We start from the raw sequence: 18,987 nt of genomic DNA on the forward strand, positions 1-18,987 counted from the left end.
TTCATGAAACTTTAAACGAGAGTACGAATTTTATTCTCCTCGTGAATATATAAAACGCAGATCGATATCACGATTACTTTTTTCCCCTATCTTTTTCTTTTTTTGTTTTTTCATTTTTTTTATTTTTCATAATCAACCCCAACGATGGTTTCCAAATAATCTATTTTAAAATTCGATTGCAACGCGCATCTAGAAATAACGAATTACAAACTAATCGAAAATGAAAAAGCGAATTTTCCTCGTTCCTATTTTAAAAAAAGAAAAATCGTTGATTGTGTCGCAAAAGTCGCTTATCATCGCATGAAATGAAAAATAATATTTTTTAAAAATTGAAAAAGGAAAAAAAGAAAATAAAGCAATCAAGGAGATAAAAGGTGGAAAGAAAATGAAATGGAATCGATGGAAGATATAAGAGGCATTTAAAAACTACTGTGAACTATTTGTCTAATCGATTGGCAAAACGAACAGGATGCAACGCGGTCGAATTAACTTTCGTAATTTGCTCTTTTCACGAGGCTATTCATCATCGCCTGGCAAAAGTTCTACTTCGAAATAGAATTCGGTATAATAGCATCCGTCATAATTCACGCCATTCATGGGATGTAATTTCTAATAATAAAAAATTTGTTTAAATCTTCACATAGTAAAATTTATATCAAAAAATTTTATCGATTTTGTCAACTGATGAAATGTTTAACTAACCATGGATTTTTATTCAATTTTTAAATGGAATTCATTTTCGAAAACGACAATTTGGTTGAAATAAAAGTGAAAAATTTAGAATTTTATTTTAAAATTTTATGTAAAAATTAAATTTTTGTTAAAAATTGAAAACAAAATTTGTTTCAAATTAAATATCGATATCGAATTAAAACAATTTTTTGGGGTTTCTAAAATGTGTAACGCTTTAAACGATTGATCATTTTTTCGTGTAAATAAAAATAAATACGATCATAAAAATCTGTTTTAATAATTTTTAAATCCTAATAAATTCACAATCGATGACAGAAATATTCGTATTCTATATTACAAGGAAATTCGTTTTATCGAAAATTTTGATTTTAAAAATTGTGTGTATATAGAAAGTATAAATAGATTATATATGAAGCATCTGTTTGTGGAACAGAAAATTTTTTTGAGAAAATGAAATTAATTTCCAAAAGTTTTAATATTTTTTTTAATTTTGAAAACAATTTCTATTTTTTACAATAGATAGATTGAGTATTAAAATCTTTTTATAATTTAAAATTTTGCTTTATCATAAAATTATATTAAATAAATATAATAAAAACAATTTTTTTAAAAATAAAAATTCAAAAAGATTAAATTTTTGTAACTACAATATATTCTACAATATACTCATAAATTCAATCAAATTCACTGCCAACAATAATAAACAATATTTGAAATAAAATATATTTATCTGTATATAGAATATACAATATAACTATTGTTGCAATCATATTTCTATAATATCATCATTTTTACAAAGATTGTAAGATTCCTTATCCATACATATCAATAATAATATGGAATAACATTAAATATTTGAGAAATTGAAGAGATTTCTTCGGTTAAATCAATAATTTTAATTGATTTTTAAAGATATACATAGATATTAAAATTTGATTATCATCATCATCAATGATAAACAATCAAATATAAATATCGCTTATTTATTGCAACAATAAATTAAAAATTTACAATACAATACAATTATAATATTTTGATTATTAATATGGAAAATTTTTTTTTGTTTAATTTGTTTTGTTTAATTTTGTACTAGTACACTTTTACCATATGAAAATTTTTAAAATTGAGTTTTCAGTTGCATTCCTATAAAGATTGAAAACACGTTTAAATATATTTTACACATTTTAATTTTTGTATTAATATTATTATTGTTACAGAAAATAAGCAATAATGTGTAACAACAATCTCATATATAGAATCCGAGCCGATAATAAATCTCGAATACTTTTACATTTATACACTGCGGGCTTTGTATTAATATTTAGTAAGCACTTTCTTATTGCAATGGCAGAAACGAACGATTAACCGTAAATTTCATAAAAATGCAAAATAAATTGGGATAACGTTCCTTTAGTACGCTCGTGGAGATCGTTTGTAACATGAGCGTGGAATAATAAATTGGATGCAAATATCTCTTTAAACGAATACATTAAATTTAATGACGGTTTAATAGGTGAAGAAGCCTCAATAAAACGATCGATTCTTTTTACCGTCAAAATTGAGGGGAACGTTTAGTCGGTTTTCTACCAAAGTATGCGTTACGAAAACTTAAATTTTTTTGATACAATCTTTTTAATACAAATTTAAGTAAAGATTAAGAGAGATTATAATCTCGAAACAAAATTAATGATCAAATTAATATGAACACTTCGAGATTACTTATTATTTGAAGTTTGGTCAAGAATGAATTTAAATTGTATCTATATAATATCCAATATTCTTGATATTAGTATTCTTAGTATTATTAATCGTATATCTAATAAATAGATATATGATTAATAAAAAATTTAAGAAAAACGAGATATGAAAACGAAAGAGGGAGGGATCAAGAAAGCTATGAATAACAAATGAACAGGAAGCAAATGCTTTAATCCTGGCTAACAGTAACCGGAGTAATATCTACTATCGGGCAAACGTGATTAAAAAACTTTTCCCGGGCTGCAACAACCCCGATTACACGTAAAAACACTTCCTCCCTAGTCGTGTGAGTATAATCTCGTTTTCCATAGCCATGACTCGATCTCGAGAAAAATTATAATTAAACTGTTTCCAGTTTTCGATTTTCATTTATTCTTTCGTACCAAGTAATACCAATTGGTTAAAACGATTCTTTCAAAAATTGGATTCTTTCCATCCTGGAAGAAATCAAGACGATTTCCCTTTCTCGAAAGGGAAGGTAGAAGAGAAAAATGAGGCAGATGAAAAAAAATAACGTGACAAAGAGAAAGAGAGAGAAAGAGAGGAGAGAAGAGAAAAAAATAGAGAAAAGAAGAGCAAAGACGTGACGGCGAGTGCAACAACGCCGGTATTCACCCCTGCTCCGCCGCCATTTATCAAGCTAAACGCGAGGTGCGCCGCATAATGTTCACGCCGAGGTTCTCCACCCTCGGCCCTTGAGTGGAGGCGTCTGCATTGCATACTGTGTCCGTGTATTGCCACAGAAATTCGCGCTTACACGCGTGAACGTGCGAGCATGTTCTCTGAGAAATTCTCGAATTACGGACGAATTAAACGCTGACCGAATCGCTTCCTCTCTCCTTTCGCGATCGGTCATCCGATCGTCGTATAGAGAAGTTAAGTGGGGTTTAGTGTGTTTAGATGCATGCGAAATTTGTTGATTCTCATTTTTTTTATTTGACATGTAGAATGGATGAAATTTTTGGAATTTTTGCGTTTTCAAAAATTCGAGGATTTAAGGATTTAAGAAATGTAAAATTAAGTGTGGTTGATGATGCATGCAACGTGAATGTACTTTATATCTTGAATTAAATTTGGTTGGTTTTCTCTTTCTTTATCTGACTGATGTAGTATGGAAAATGAATGATTTTTTAAATTTTTATTTTGAAAAATATCGATCGTTCATCGTTGCGTTAATATAACGAGGTTAGGTTAGTGCTTCGACGCATGCTAACATGAATGTACTTTATATCTTGGTCGTATATTAAGTTTAAATTTTTCGATTTTCTTTTTCTTAATTTGATATGGAATTAGAACGGAAAATGAATTAATTTTTTTGAATTTTTATATTTGAAATTAATCTATCATTATATTATAGTATAGCATATTATAGTATAGCAAAGTTAAATAGGATTTGTTTAGATGCATGCAACGTGAATATTCTTTATATCTTAGGCTTAAATTAATCTTGAATTTATCTTAGACTTTGGTTTTCTTTTTCTTAATTTGAAGCGTAGAATAGAAAACGAATTTTTATTTTTTTGATACTGAATTATAATTGTGTTAATAAAAATGGCAAAGTTAGATTAGATTAGTGCTTTGATATAGTGTTTTTTATATCTTGATATCTTAAATATTTTTATGGTATTTTTTCAATTGCAATAATCTTTTTAAAAATTTCCTTTTTATAATTATGTCATTATTTTTTTAAATCTACGACATTATATTGATCATTTTATCATAATTCTAAGTTATTATAATTTTAAAAATTGAAGATTTTATAATTATTGACAAATCATGTAAGTTGCAATATCATTAAACGAATCGTAAGATAAAAAAATTTCTTCGATTTCTTGGAAGATTGTTAAAAATAAAAAGTGAAACATATATATAATAAAGTTGAAAATACATAAATTAAAGATGAATCTTGATAAATGCAAAAGGACTGTAAAATTAAAATTTAATATGTTTTCATACATTACACGTTAACGATACTTTAAATTGATATCGCGGTTTATTCTATCTCGAATTAATTCCATTGCTAATTAATATCCAACTACAGGATAAGATTTATGAAATTACTAAATGTTAAATGACCATAATTCACTAATACCGCTATTCCATTCCACCCGATGCAGTCGTACTTCACTTTCGGATAAACTCGTTACCTCTTGGTACTTGTTAACCGCGTTTAGAGATAATTTATGACTATGAAAATTTATGTCCCACAAAATTATATCTTTGTTACGATGGTTAAAAGGACGACGCGATAAAGTGCAACGTGCTACAATATACAAAAGCCATTATAAAATATTACGTTACGATAAGGAAGCATTATTTTCGTCTCATTGCGCTAAATATAATTTTGCATCAACTTGGCATAAATTAATAAACAATTATCATTATCACAATATTATTCAGTAATATTTTTCCAATAAAGATATCCTGAAAAATGTTGTAAAAAATAAAAAATAACTTTCATATTTTATATCAATTAGAAGAACAAAATAACTATAAGAATTCTTTCTGTTTGTAACACGGCAAAATAGAAAGAAATAAATGAATAACAGAATGACAGAGAAATAAAACGATTCGAAACATGCGAAACAGAAGAAATATATATCATTTTCTTTTTCTTTTTATATCGCGAATATCTATCATAAACGTTCATCCCGTCATTCCTCACTTCTTCGTTGTTTCAAAACTCGCTCTAATATATTTAGAATTAGATTTATTTTAGCCAAAAATACAATGAAAAATATTTGGTATTCGATTCCCTAACGAATGTAAGATAGAATGTTTACGTATAGATAGAATGTTTCAAAAATGTCGTAACATTGATTAATTGGAGACCTCTGAGATAATTTTAAGCAACATTTTCCTTTCAGAAACTTTCGTTTCAACTTTCTTGACAAGTTATTAATAAAAAAAACATAATCACATAAATTTATCGAACGTGTCGATAACGTTGAATATGTCGAGCCACTGTTTCTTGTTAATAATTTAAAAACGAAAATTTTTTCACAACGCATTTTTGAGACACCCTGTACATGTAACGCGTACAGAAAAAAAGAAACTGTGAAAAAAAAAATGAAAAATCGGGGACAAGCGTGTGACCATGAAAAGACATTCAAGACGTCCAAAGAGCGATACATTTCTGCTTTCTTCATTTAACAACGGTCAGTACGCGATATTCGCCTCGATTCACGAGCGTCGTAATAAAAATTCATAGAATTTTCTCCCGAGTTTGAATTATGAATACCAACGTTTTAATCATCCCCGCTTCCTGGATACCAAAAAAAAAAAAAAAAGAAAATAGTATCACACCACGATCACGATAAATCTGTGTATCACACGAACGCATTTAAAGTTTCGTGCTCGTGTAATCTCTAGGTTGCACGGGATGCAGCAGCAGGTGTAGATTATATTGAAAGCAGCGGGTATTGTTGTTTCCATGGTCGTGCCTGTAACACTAAAAAATAACATTTATTCCTACCAACGAATAAATACCGAGGAAAAAACCTAAATGGAAAACTGGAGAAAGGGAAAAAAGGAAAAAAAATACGAAAGGACAGCTGGATAAATAAGATAATGTGAGACCGACTTTATTGACCGTCTCTCATTAACGTGATATTAACTGGATACATTACTTACGAGGGTTGAAGATAAAAGAACGACACCATTTTTATCTCTTGTGTTAGTAGTTGATGATCTTTTGTTTTTTCTTTTTTGTCTCTTCAATATACATTTAATAATAATTATTGAATAATTATAGTTCATGAAATGGAGGAAATATAATATTTATTGATTTAACCCTCATAAAATTTTAAGCATTTGATTAAAGTAATACTTGTATAATAAATTGAAGAGATTAGATTATAATAAGATTATAATAAGATTATAAGAATTTTTTCAGATCTCTTAAAAACTAAAAAAAAAAAAAAAGAACAGAGCAGGAAATAAAAATTGCAGATATGTAGATATAAAATCACATAAATTGGTATATTGTTATTAATGATGAAAAGTTAATGTTTTATGATAAATTAAAAATTAGATTATTCTGTAATCAAATGTGTTTCGATTTTTTGTTTCTATTTTTTGCTCGAAAAAAAGAAATCAAAATTTTTAAATTGATCATAATGTAAAAACCAATTCTTCTGAGATAACTTCTCGAAAAAGATGATTAAAAAAATCAAGTTACATTATAAAATAAATATAAAAGATAAAATATTAAAATACGAATATTATTTTAATTTTTCACGCATTAGAATTCATTTCGCGTAAATTGAAACAAAAATATCGATCACTAAAAAGAACAATTTTTTTGATGATTCGAACCACGTATAAAATATTTCATTCCATATTGAAATATTTCGTTTTTTATCGTTTACTTTTCCATTTTTTTATTTATTTTCTTTCTTCTTCCTTGTATTTTTATTTTTTATTTTTTTTTAATTTTTTAGAAAATTAAAACGAAGAGTAAGCGACCCAGATTAAAAGTGAACTGAAAATCAAAAAGATTCGAAAATGTTTTACAACGTACAAAGAAAGCGTAGATAAAGATGAAGAAAAAAGAAATATATAGGAAAATGAGAAGACGTCTGGTCCAAAGAAATATATCATTCGTCTTGCTTAACGATCATATCTACATCATATTCATTTATTCGTCGAGAAATGAAGTCACCATTAAAGAAAAGTATGCATATAATATATAGTATATACTACATATTTATCTTTTGTTAAAATCTGGAAAATAATCACGAATAATTGTTGACGAATCACAGAGATCTATAAGAAAGTTACATTAACCATGATTGTCTATTATTTTATAATATTCTATTGTTTTTGAAGAAATTATTTATGTTAAGCAAATCATGATTTATATATGCCTCAGATCGTTAAATGTTTTTCAATCGTTAATTTTATATCAAGTTTCCATAAAGATTAATATACAAAATGTAACAAAGAAATGTTATAAACAATGAGACACGCTGTTACGAAATATAATTCCAATAAAAAGATCATATTCCATGATGAAATCATAAATGACAGCGTAACAGTATACCATCATCGTAAAACGGGTATTAAATTGTCACTTTCATTATAAGCGGTAACTAATAATTACAGATTTAATCTTGTTACACGTATCTGACATAAAGAACGATATGTATCAGATGATGCCACGCTTCATATCGATAATGCCTTAATTCCGATGGATGTATGCAATTTCATTGCGTATTAATTGGCAATTAATTTCAAATTTGTAATTTCGAATAATTCGAAGATCTGTTCCATAATAGAATATGTGTATAAAATCGATGAATTTTTTTTTTTATTCGACAAAAATTCCTATTACTCGTTAAATCAATTAAAATACAATTTTCAACTATGAATCTCTAAAAAATATGAATTTTAGATAGATGATTAAACAATATTAATTTTCTTTTAAATAATATGGTTATTATATTTTATATCATTGCAAATAGCTCTATTTATCGTGATTATTGATTTTTCTCTTCCAAATAAAAACTTCAATCGATAGATTAATACGAAAAATGCATTTCCTATTCCTTTACACATTTCTATTTTAAACACATTTTATTTAATGAAATGATAATTTATTTTATGAAATACATGGAAAAAAAGTCATTATGAAAAGAACCGTAAATAAAATGAGAGCAATTAAGAAAGAAAATTCGATATGAAAATTTTCTGTAAAGCATATAGCAATCTAATTTTCATATTTTTGATGCATATATTTGTTTGAAATGGATGGCTATTTATGAACTGACTTGATTATAATTTGTAGCTTCGATTTTCGTAACAAAAGTAATTAAATTGGAGCTGTCATTTGCATAGTATAATACACGATGAATTTTCTCCGAAATTTACGAAAAATATTGCGGAGAATATTCTTAAGGATTCAAAAAAAAATACTTTGATACATCATGATTATTTAACACCGTAAAATATTTTCGAATTATTTATCATTTTTAATTTACCGTTTTTCGAATGAAATACTTTTATTATTTATTAAAAATCTACGTAAAGAAATACCACAAAATATACTCCAACAACAGAAGTATTTTAAATGTCTGATCATAAACGTCTTTAACTACTCTCGATCGTTTCAACTTCAAAAATTTTATCATTACAATACTTCTTCTTTCTTACATGTAATACTACACCATCCCTATAATAATCCCTATAATCATCTCGCAAATACATGAATCAAAAAAAGTTTTATATAAATCCTCTTAACAAAAGAAAGACACCAAAGACAATCGAATCTTGTTTGAAAAGAAATAAATTATACTCAGAAACGCATTTATCATCCTTATAATGTAGATGGTGGATGTATTTTTCCTATACATACATTTTGGTTTTGCAATTCCAATAAGAATAAATAAGAGGGAGCAGTGTGCCAAATGTGTCGTTGCAAGCTGAATTAGATATTCACCGCGACACGCGACCGACCAAGAGAAATCTACATGCCGTTTTATAAGGTTGGCATATCGTGGATCGAATAGAGAAAACAATCGTGGAGATTCGTCAAACATCGTCGTATCGAGTTTACCGAGCCGAGCGTCGAGAGCGATTAGCCTTTTCATTTCGTGAATTTACAATGGCGTTTGGCGTTTTGAGACCCGTTCTCCAAATCGAATATATTCTCACGTGATGATTCAAACGTCCAATTTCCTCGTGTTTCGTGAATGATATCCTATTCTACTATATGTTTTTACTGGCTCGTTATTAACATTTTTGTACGAAAACTTGTATCCTATATTTAATAATGTGTAAATCGATGAAGCGATCGTGGCGAGAATAAACGTTCACGAAACGAGAGTCAAGAAAGCGTTTCTGACGCAGCGGTAACGCAGCGAACGACTGTACACGAAAAAGAGAAAAAAAATAATAATTCGAAACAATTTACGTTGCGCGAAAATTGAATAGTGAGAGAGATGATGTACGTAATGTATCAACGGCCGATGTAATTCTTTTCATAATTTCGCTAATCGTTGTGGGTATGCTGTGCATCGAAGTATGAACTTTTCCACTGGTTTGAAAAAACAAGTGCATCAGGGAATGAAATCAGGCTATCGAAGATAAAAACGTATACAGAGATTTTGATAAATTTATGTGAAATCCGTTATTTGGGAAAATGATATTAAAGATGAAAGGAATTTTTTTTGTATATGTTAGGTATATAATATTCTTCGTTTAATAGATGCATATTTCGTGGAAGATTTCATTCTAGAAGATAATTAAAAATTATTTTTTTAAATGTGTATAATAATGGGGAACGAGTAAATAGAAGAAATATTGGATATCAATAAAATAGAAAGATTGATATTTTTTTTTCTTAATTGTTTTCTTAATTCAGTGATATTGTACATCTGGTTTTATTATTTCTATCAATTTTTGGAAAATAGAAGAACGAGCTCTTATATTTATAACAGATTATACTGTTAAAACACGTGCTCGAATATTCAATTAATATATGATATATTATGCAAAACGTGTGTTAAATTGTATAAGATACTTACCATATTCGCAATGACATGTTACGTAAAACATGCTAAATTATGCAAAATATTTACAATCACGCAAAGTGAAGCTTCGAAATTATGTATAGAATAATAAGAAGAAACTAACAATTTTCAGAAAATAAAGAAAACCATGTCGTTAAAGTTTTTTTTTCTCAGAAAGAAAGAAAATTTAAAATGTCTATAGTGTTAACACAATGCAGAAATTATGAATGGACTGCGACCCAGTAACCTAAGTCGCTAATCTATTTTTTCCTGTAAATACTGCTACGCTTTTTTCCAGAAATTACGTTTGTCTCTTATCTGGAATTTGTGATAGATCAGCGAGACAAAGCACGAACAAGAAGATACATAAGAGACAAAGATAATTGAAAATTATAACAGTGATTTCTTTTATACAACGATGTCTTAAAAATTAGAAATATCGGAATAAAAAGAATTTTAAAAACCAAGATTTCGTGCTTTTATTCAATAATTGAAAATTATCAGTTTTAAGGTTATAGCAATTTGAATTTTTTCTAATTTTAATAACAATTTAATTCTAGTTTTAAAATAAAATATAATGATAAATATTGCTAATCTTACTGATTTAATCGTGTATCATTCATTAATCGTCAATAATTAAGAAACAAATATAAAAATACAATTATTATTTTTTTCGATTTCATATTTTGATTCGAAGAATCATCCCATAAATTTTTGAATGAAAAGCGGACACCATAGCATTACTATAATTAAAATTTATTTAAGATTGATAATCCAATAAGAATAAAATATAAATTTTATTTTTTGCATTCTGATGATTTATTTTGTAAATAAAATATCATCATCATCAGAATGGAAAATATATAGAAATGCGTCTCTTAAACGAGAAATATTGTAATTAAGAAAACTTTGTTTCGTGACAAGACAATTCGCCAATTTTGGCCGATTTATATCGACGAGTTTTCAAACTAGTCTTACTAATTCGACGATAATTAACGATCAATGTACCTCGAATATGTAAATATGTATGAAAATACCGTTTAATCGTTTAGTTGGCTTGGACAATATTCTAACGAGGACAACATGCTGCATGGCAATTACAATTCGTTTTGTATGATACACTGTACAATGTATATTTTGACCAACCGACGACAGTTGTTATTGTACTAATCGAACGGAAGGATAATATATAAGAGAATCCGGCGTAAAGCTTAAAAAAAAAAAAAAAAAAAAAAAAAAAAAAAAAAAAAAAAAAAAAAAAAAAAAAAAAAAAAAAGTAAAAATGAAAGAAAACGCCTATCAACGTCGAAAAAAGATTAATGGTTGCGTCATCTCGTAATATAATCACGATACACATGTAACATAAGAGCTCTGGTAGTTTGATAAATCGAGTGTAAAAGAATCTACACGTATTATATCGATATGCGTAAAACTGTACACCCGTAAATTAATTATAAAACATAACATTACTGTCGTTGTAACGTTATCGCCTAGTCAGTGTAAAAAAAAATCAAAACGGGGAAAAAAGGAAAACAAAAAAGTGAAAAACATTTAATTGGAAATCGTGTCGAGAAGTGAGGGAGAATTGTGAATGTATATATATACATATATAAGATATATATACATATAAAAATATGTATATTTACCTGTATATCAATATCGTTTCGATAATTATTTTACAAAAAGGTACCACCCTCAAATCTTGATGATTTTTTGTATTGTCAAGATCATCACTCTGAGCCGTGTTCTCACGATTTTAACTATCGTTGTTCGTTAAAAAGTTATAAACAAAAAATTTCTTCGAAGGTTATATCAGGTAAAGTTTAGCAAATCATTAAATTGCTTAACGATTAAACGAATTTTTATTTAATTTTGATTTGAAATGAAATCAAACAATCAATGAAATTAACATAAATTAATTGATATCGAACAAATATTTATTTCATTGTTTAATATAATATAGATTTAGATTGGATTAATAACCTTTTAACAAACAATGATCTAACCCAACCTAACCTAACTTCTCCGTTTTTGTTAATAATATTTTGAATAAAAAAAAATGACTGCCAAGTAAAACCTTCGCAATACTATTCAATGTGATGATTTTACAGCATATTAAAAAGTCATCGACATCGGGAAGTGATATCTTTTTTATATCACGCGTGTATGTACATGTGTGTGTATGCGTGCGTGTGAGTATGTGCATAATTCATTCTCCTCCGAGGGGAAACGAAGGAAACAGAGAGGACAAAAAATGATGTTGAGGAAGGCGAATATCTGTGATCGTGGATTTCGTAAATCCTTCGCTAAGCTTTGTATCAAAGAGGAGTAGAGAGGAGCGTAAAACCAAAAATATCCAAAACCAAAAATATCCTCGCTTGTGTTTCCCACTCACGTATACGAAAGAAAAATGTTCACGATTCTCTCACTCGTTTCCTTTCGTTCCACGCGCTTCCAAGCGCGCGTATACATCATTTTCTCGCGTCGATGCACGAAAAAAGAAAAAGAAAAAAAATTGTTTTCCCTCTAATTTAAAACGGAACGGAAGCATTTCATTCTGTTTAGAGGAAAATTAAATTCGAATGTTTCTCGCCGTCGAACGCTTCCCATGCTCTCCATTAAATTGTTGTACAATTTCTGGATTACCAGAGATTGGTGTCGCGACGTTTTCTGCTTTCTTCTTTTTTTCTCTCTCTCTCTCTTTCTTTTTTTTCTACGAGGGAAAACAAACGAGCGCGTCGAGCGAGATAGAAGAGGACGAGAGAACGACGCGCGCTTCGAGCGAGAACGGTCGCGTGTAAATAGTCGTTAGAGCTGACGTTTTTTTCTTTTTTTTTCTTTTTTTTTTCTCGTCGAGACGAGCGACACGAAGGAAAGATAAAATGTGACGCGGGAGCGGGAACGTTTGTATCGAAGGAGGGAAAGGATTGCGTCCAAGATCGAGAGGGGGGAGGGAAAAAGTTTCCTCGGTTTTCGTGGGAATGACGATGAATAATCGCGCGATGAAAACGGGAATTAAATCGTAAAGTTTTCTCCGCGATGCTCCCCTCCTTAGAATGGATTTATAATTGTGAATATCCAAGTGGAGGAAAGCTGATTGGATAAAAGTGAAGTTTATTCGAGAAATTAAGGGGCTTGATTGGGCTAGATTATAAAGATAAAGAAAATCGTGGCTTGATTCGTTAAATAGGAAAAATGGGAGAGAAATTGAGGAAGGAGATAATAGGAAAGAGTAAAGAAACGAATGGAATAAGAGGGGGAGCAAAAGATAGAAAGGAAAACATGTATTTTGCACTTCGATATGATTCGTGCGAAATTGGCTTTGCAAAAACTTTTTTAATGATTCCTTTTAATTTAGCGTTATGCTCAAGATTTCTCAAGATCGCTGCGTTTTCTTGCAATCGAAAAAAATAAGTTTTGATTGTCCAAATTATCGTTATTTGAAACAATAAGTGAACGTGAAATTATTTCGTTAAATCGAGAAATAATTTCGTTCGAGTTTTAAATTTTAAAATAGCATTAAGTAAATATTTGTATTTATTTTTGTAGGAATCTATATATATTCTTTTGTTCTTTTTTATAATAGAATCTTGTTTTAAAATTTTTTGTTATAAAAAATTCAGAGTTCAATAAAAGTCGTACAAATAAACATAATACGAATCGCAAGTGATTAATATAATTTTCATCGATGTATGATCATTACATTAATTTTTACGTTGATTTATAATAAAAATAAAATTTAACTCGATTACTCGATCTATTATAATAATAAGAATCAGACGATACATTCATCGAAACGATTCGTATAATTCTGTTCTCCAACGACCAACGATATTAACATCAATTTCACTCGCAATTATCCATCCTCGACGTCGCGTGTCTCGACATTGAAACGCTTTCGCCTGGCCATAGGGAAAAACATTGTTCATTCGTAGATACCAGAGAGAGAGAGAGAGATATCGATCTCGTTCACTGTTCGCTTTAAATTCACCGTAATACCGATTTTCGCGTATCGTTTGTCACAATCCTTTCTCGCGTCCCCTTTATCATCACATTTCATTGACCTGACGTTCGGTGTGTGCGGTGCTACGCTCCTTTGTACGCTCGTCAGCCCAAATCGGCGCCCCTCCTCCTTTCGAAAATCATTTTGATTAGCAAAGCAGGGATTTACGAAGCGCAATACAACTCGATATCGGTGGAATATCGAAACACGTACCGCCTTTGAAACCGTGCATTCGAAGTTTCGTTCAGCGGTGCGACAACACCGACTGTTCGACCCGTGTATATGTATACCTTGAATAAACCAATAAATCGAATAAAGAGCGACCGCGTGTGTATGAATTTCGTCCGGCTGCGCCAGTTCATTCCATGTGATTCGTATTCGAGCGTGTATGAGAGAGACAGAGAGAGAGAGAGAGAGAGTGGTGAAAGCGGAGGACGAAGAGAGAAAGAGAGCATGTGCGAATGCGAGAATGTAAATACCGTCGAATCAAGTTCAATTTATTCGATCGAAACGAGCGTTCGCTTGAAATTGTAACGAAAGAGAAAACGAGTGCGAGTTATTATATTTAAAGAGATAGAGAAAGGGAGAGAGAGAAAGAAAGAGGATATAAAAGATGATCGATTCATTTGTATATCTACATTTATATTTTTAAGTTGACACCATTTTGACTGCCAACCTAGGAATATGGCGATTAACATGGGAGGGGGAAAAAAAAAAAGAAGAAAAGAAAAGAAAAAAGAAAAAAAGGACGAATCTGTTTTACATCTAACGGGGAAAAAAAAAAACTCCTTTTGCGTTTTCAAACGCGCCGTACCACTCATAGATAGGCTAAAAATATACTTATTAAGTGTTTCGTCTAGCCTACGATGTATATTGTATCTATAATCAGAAATAAATTATCGATCGTAAAGTTGCATCGCATTCTCGATGTTTCGTCGGATTTAATAAATTTTCACGCGACAGCATGTTAAGCGATATTGAAATTTTCAGCGATCCCTTCCTCGAGCTTGTACGGGATAAAATGTCATTATTCACGAGACAAAGGTAAGAAGGTGAATATCGAAACAATGTTGACTTTAATAAATTGTAGTAGGTAAGTGTCTATTACAGGAGAAAGTTTAAAGGTAAATTAAACTATTTCTCTGCGATATAAATATTTTTCTATCATAAAAATTGCGATACAGGCATAGTGTTATATAATAAAATCGAAATTTTTTTTAAAGATTTGAAGATTCATATCTCTTAGATCTATATGCAAATATTGATATGTTAAAGAATAAATTAAATTTATCTACTCTTACTCTACTGTACTATTAAATCAGTGTAATATGAATAGAAATGAAAAATTTCGAACGTTAAAATTGAAAAAAAGATATATTAGATATAGAAAATTAAATAATACTTGCTGAAAAATTTTGTATATTTTTACTTGAATCGAATGAAAGGATATAAAAAATAAAAGGATAGAAAAAAATCTATCTGTTTTGTGCCATCACATAGTATTTGAATACACCTCTTTATATTTTTATCCATCTATAGAACTATTTTGAATTCCATTGTTGTACACAATATTGAAAATATCCAACCGGTGAAATTTCTACAATTGATTTTATTCTTCGGAAACTCTTTTTTTTTTATTTAAAAGTTTCCATTGAAACGAAAAACATTCACAGATATAAAAAAAATAAAAACACTCTTAAAATGTTTAAAAACAAAGAAACTCAACTTTTTCCAATATATTCCAACATTTCTATAAATGACACATAATTCTATTGTTGAATACTCTCCTCCATATGCTAATATCTTCAAGTACACAAATATCTGTAATGAAAATTACCCAAAAAGTTTTAAATCATTTAATGTTTCGTTACGCAGGATGTATACGTAAATTATGGAAAAACGGAATGTTCTAAAGGCTATAGGCCTAATTAAAGTTGACAGAACTACAAAGCTTGATAGGTGGGCAAACGGTCAGAACGGTTCTGGCCGGTTGAAGGATAAACGTTAAACACGCGACATACGAATTTGCATGGACGATGCATTATCTACACGTGTAACGCGACATTCCCACCCCTCGATTACCGAAGCCAAGCCTGGTCGCAATTAGACCACCTGCGGTTTGGCCTCAGCTGATCTTCGCGATTATCTCCTCTACCCCATCGAGCACCCCTAAAACTTTCAATTTGTCTTCAAGTGGTGATTTCGAGTTCATTCGTAACATGGTGCAAGGCATAAAGTAAGTATATGTTATTGCGAAGAAATCATGAGAATAGGTTCATGTTGGAAGTACGGAGCGTGGTTCAGAAATAAATGGCCAAACTTTTGATCAATCAAATATTTTTTCTTCGGGTTCGTTTTATGTAGAGTATTATATTAATTTATTTATCATTATTAGAGCATTATAGAAATGTTTCAAGTTTGTTTAAATTAAGTTTGTTAGGAATGTTTTAATTTCAATATGTAAAATATATATTTTGTTTATAATAGAGATGGTATAGAAATACTTTAAATTTATTACATATATATAAATGTTATATTTATAACAATATGTATGTTTTTTTACACTATACATTGTTATAATCTTAGTTATATTGTTCAATAATTATCGAAAATCTTAAAACATTCCAGGTATATGTGAATTCATAAAATAATAATTTAATTTTTTAATATTATCAAATTATCAAGTTATTATCATTGAATAATAAAAAAATAATATTATATTATCAATTTATGTGATCTAGTAAATAAAATGTAATTAACATATAAAGGAGTTAACATAAAAAGGAGTATTAACATATAAACTAATAATTAAATTGTTATTATTATCATATGTGACAAAATTTCGTGATGAATATTTTAATTATTCGTTAAAGTAATTAGATTCTGATATTTTTTTATTACACATCTTATTAACATTTCATGAATAAAATTGGAATTGCAACGATTAAAAATTTTCTACAAAATTTTTAGTATTGCTATTCATATTCGAAAAACATTGGCGTGATTACGTAAATTACATAAAAATTGTATTTCTCAGGCTCATGTATTCTTGAAGAAATAATACCACAAGTGTTTTAAGAACCTTCTAAATTTGCAAAATGGGAAGAAAAAAAAATCATTTGTCCAGTTTTCTTCGTTGATAGAACAAAGGGACTCAAAGAAACGTAGAGAAATCTTGGAAGACAATGAAGAAACGGCAGTTGTCTCTGAGCCGCAGGCGAAAGAAGAGCTGCGTCATAGAACGGAAACTTCTGCGACGAATCTCTGTGGAAAATTTGTTATCACCTCGTTTATCTTGCTCGAATTTCCTAGAAAACAGTTAAGGATAAGGCATTCGAGGATGACATTCATACGAATAATTATAGAAGAAATAATCATATTCATGATTATTAAGATTATTGCTATTCAATTTATACGATACAATAATAACTATTTACATGGACAAAATGAATTGTCAGTCAAAACGTGTCATTAGCAAAATTATTAAACATTAGTCATCGGCGATAGAGTTGGACAAATTGTAATCAATAATTGTGATTAGTGATTAATGACTTTATAAATTATATATAAAATTAACTAATGATTAATGATTATAAATAAATAGCGTGACCATGATTAATGACTAATAATTGAAATTTTTATTAAGGATGAATAATGAATACTGACTAATGATTAGTTGTAATGATATGATTAATGACTACCGGTAATCATAACTAATGATTAAATACGTAATCGGAAATTTAAATACGATGACTAAAAATGACTGTATAAATTAAAATAAGTATTCGAAATTTCACAATATCACATCGAATAAAGTAAAGGATGAATTATTATTCCAATTTACATGTAAAAGTTCGACGTAAATCCAGGATAGACGAATGATTAATTATTTATTATGATTAACGACTGATCAGTGACAAAATAAATAATAGCACATGATCACATTCAATCAGAATATTAATCATTTTTAATCATTATTTGATTTATATCCCACTCTTAGATTATTCCAAAATAACCTTTCAAATAGATAACAATCCTTCTTCTTCTTCGCAAATTACGACAAAATCCACACGCGTAAAACGGAACAAAAGATAAGTCAACGAGGGTGAAAATATTATAAATAATCACAGCTTAGAGACCAACGCCCCATGGACGAGGTATTATTGCACGGAAAGATTTTCAGAATCCGTATACCAAACAACAAAATCCCTTTCGAATCTTTCTTCGCCAAGAGAAAGGAAAAGTAAGATCGCTCTTACAAATAAAACAGAACGATGAAATTCCAAATACAAAAAAAAAAATGTTAAAGTGTCTGTGTAATGTAACGAATGTGACGAGCTTTACATAACTCTCTACGCAGATATTTTCATAAGAATTTGTCAAGGCGCTCAACATATAATTCTCGCCGAGGTTAAGTTGGTGGCATCTATCGTTTGAAAAGGGGTGAGAAAGAGATTTCGAGAGAGAGAGAGAGAGAGAGAGAGGGGTGCTCGTCAAAGAACCTGTACACTGGCTGTTATTCAGGTATCGGTAGGAGGACGGATAAGGGGTGAGCCTGGCGCAGCGCGCGCTTTCTGTGGTATTGATTACAGCCTCCTATCCAGGTGCACAAGCAGGGTCAAATCTACCCCTCTCCCCGCCTCCACCCTCCTTCCTCCCTTTCCCATCTCCTCTTTCCCATCCAACGATCCCCTCCCCGCTTCCACCCTCTATCTCATTTCTACCCTCCTATTTTTTTTCTCCTTTCCACCCTTCTGCCCCGTTTCGCTTCTCTCCCCACTCCCCCCATCACCGTCACTTCCTGCTGGCATATTTCTTTCCCCGCAAGCTGGCTCACCTGTGAGCCAAGCAGAATAACTGGGGAACAATCACATTAACATATCGTTCCTCGTGATTCCGCCAGTGAAACGAGAAACGTAGTTTTGGAAGGGAAGAAGTTGCGGCTCGTTCGAATTATTTGGAGAGTTCTTTCTTCTTTTCTTTTTTTTTTTTTTTTTTTCACCAGCGACAACTGCTTTAATA

The 18,987-nt window shown here is 29.8% G+C and overlaps 1 long non-coding RNA gene across 3 annotated transcripts in view; it reads right to left on the bottom strand.

Annotated features, from left to right (window-relative positions):
- Positions 1-4,305: 4,305 nt before the first annotated feature.
- Positions 4,306-18,987, bottom strand: part of LOC122715406 — a 31,046-nt gene continuing 16,364 nt past the window's right edge. For all 3 annotated transcript variants that reach the window (XR_006346835.1, XR_006346833.1, XR_006346834.1), the window contains exon 4: positions 4,306-5,902. This is a non-coding gene — a long non-coding RNA (uncharacterized LOC122715406). The remainder of the gene's footprint in view (positions 5,903-18,987) is intronic.

The sequence above is a fragment of the Apis laboriosa genome, unplaced genomic scaffold (assembly GCF_014066325.1).
Source record: "Apis laboriosa isolate Shangri-la unplaced genomic scaffold, ASM1406632v1 scaffold35_cov144, whole genome shotgun sequence".
Taxonomy (NCBI): Eukaryota; Metazoa; Arthropoda; class Insecta; order Hymenoptera; family Apidae; genus Apis; species Apis laboriosa.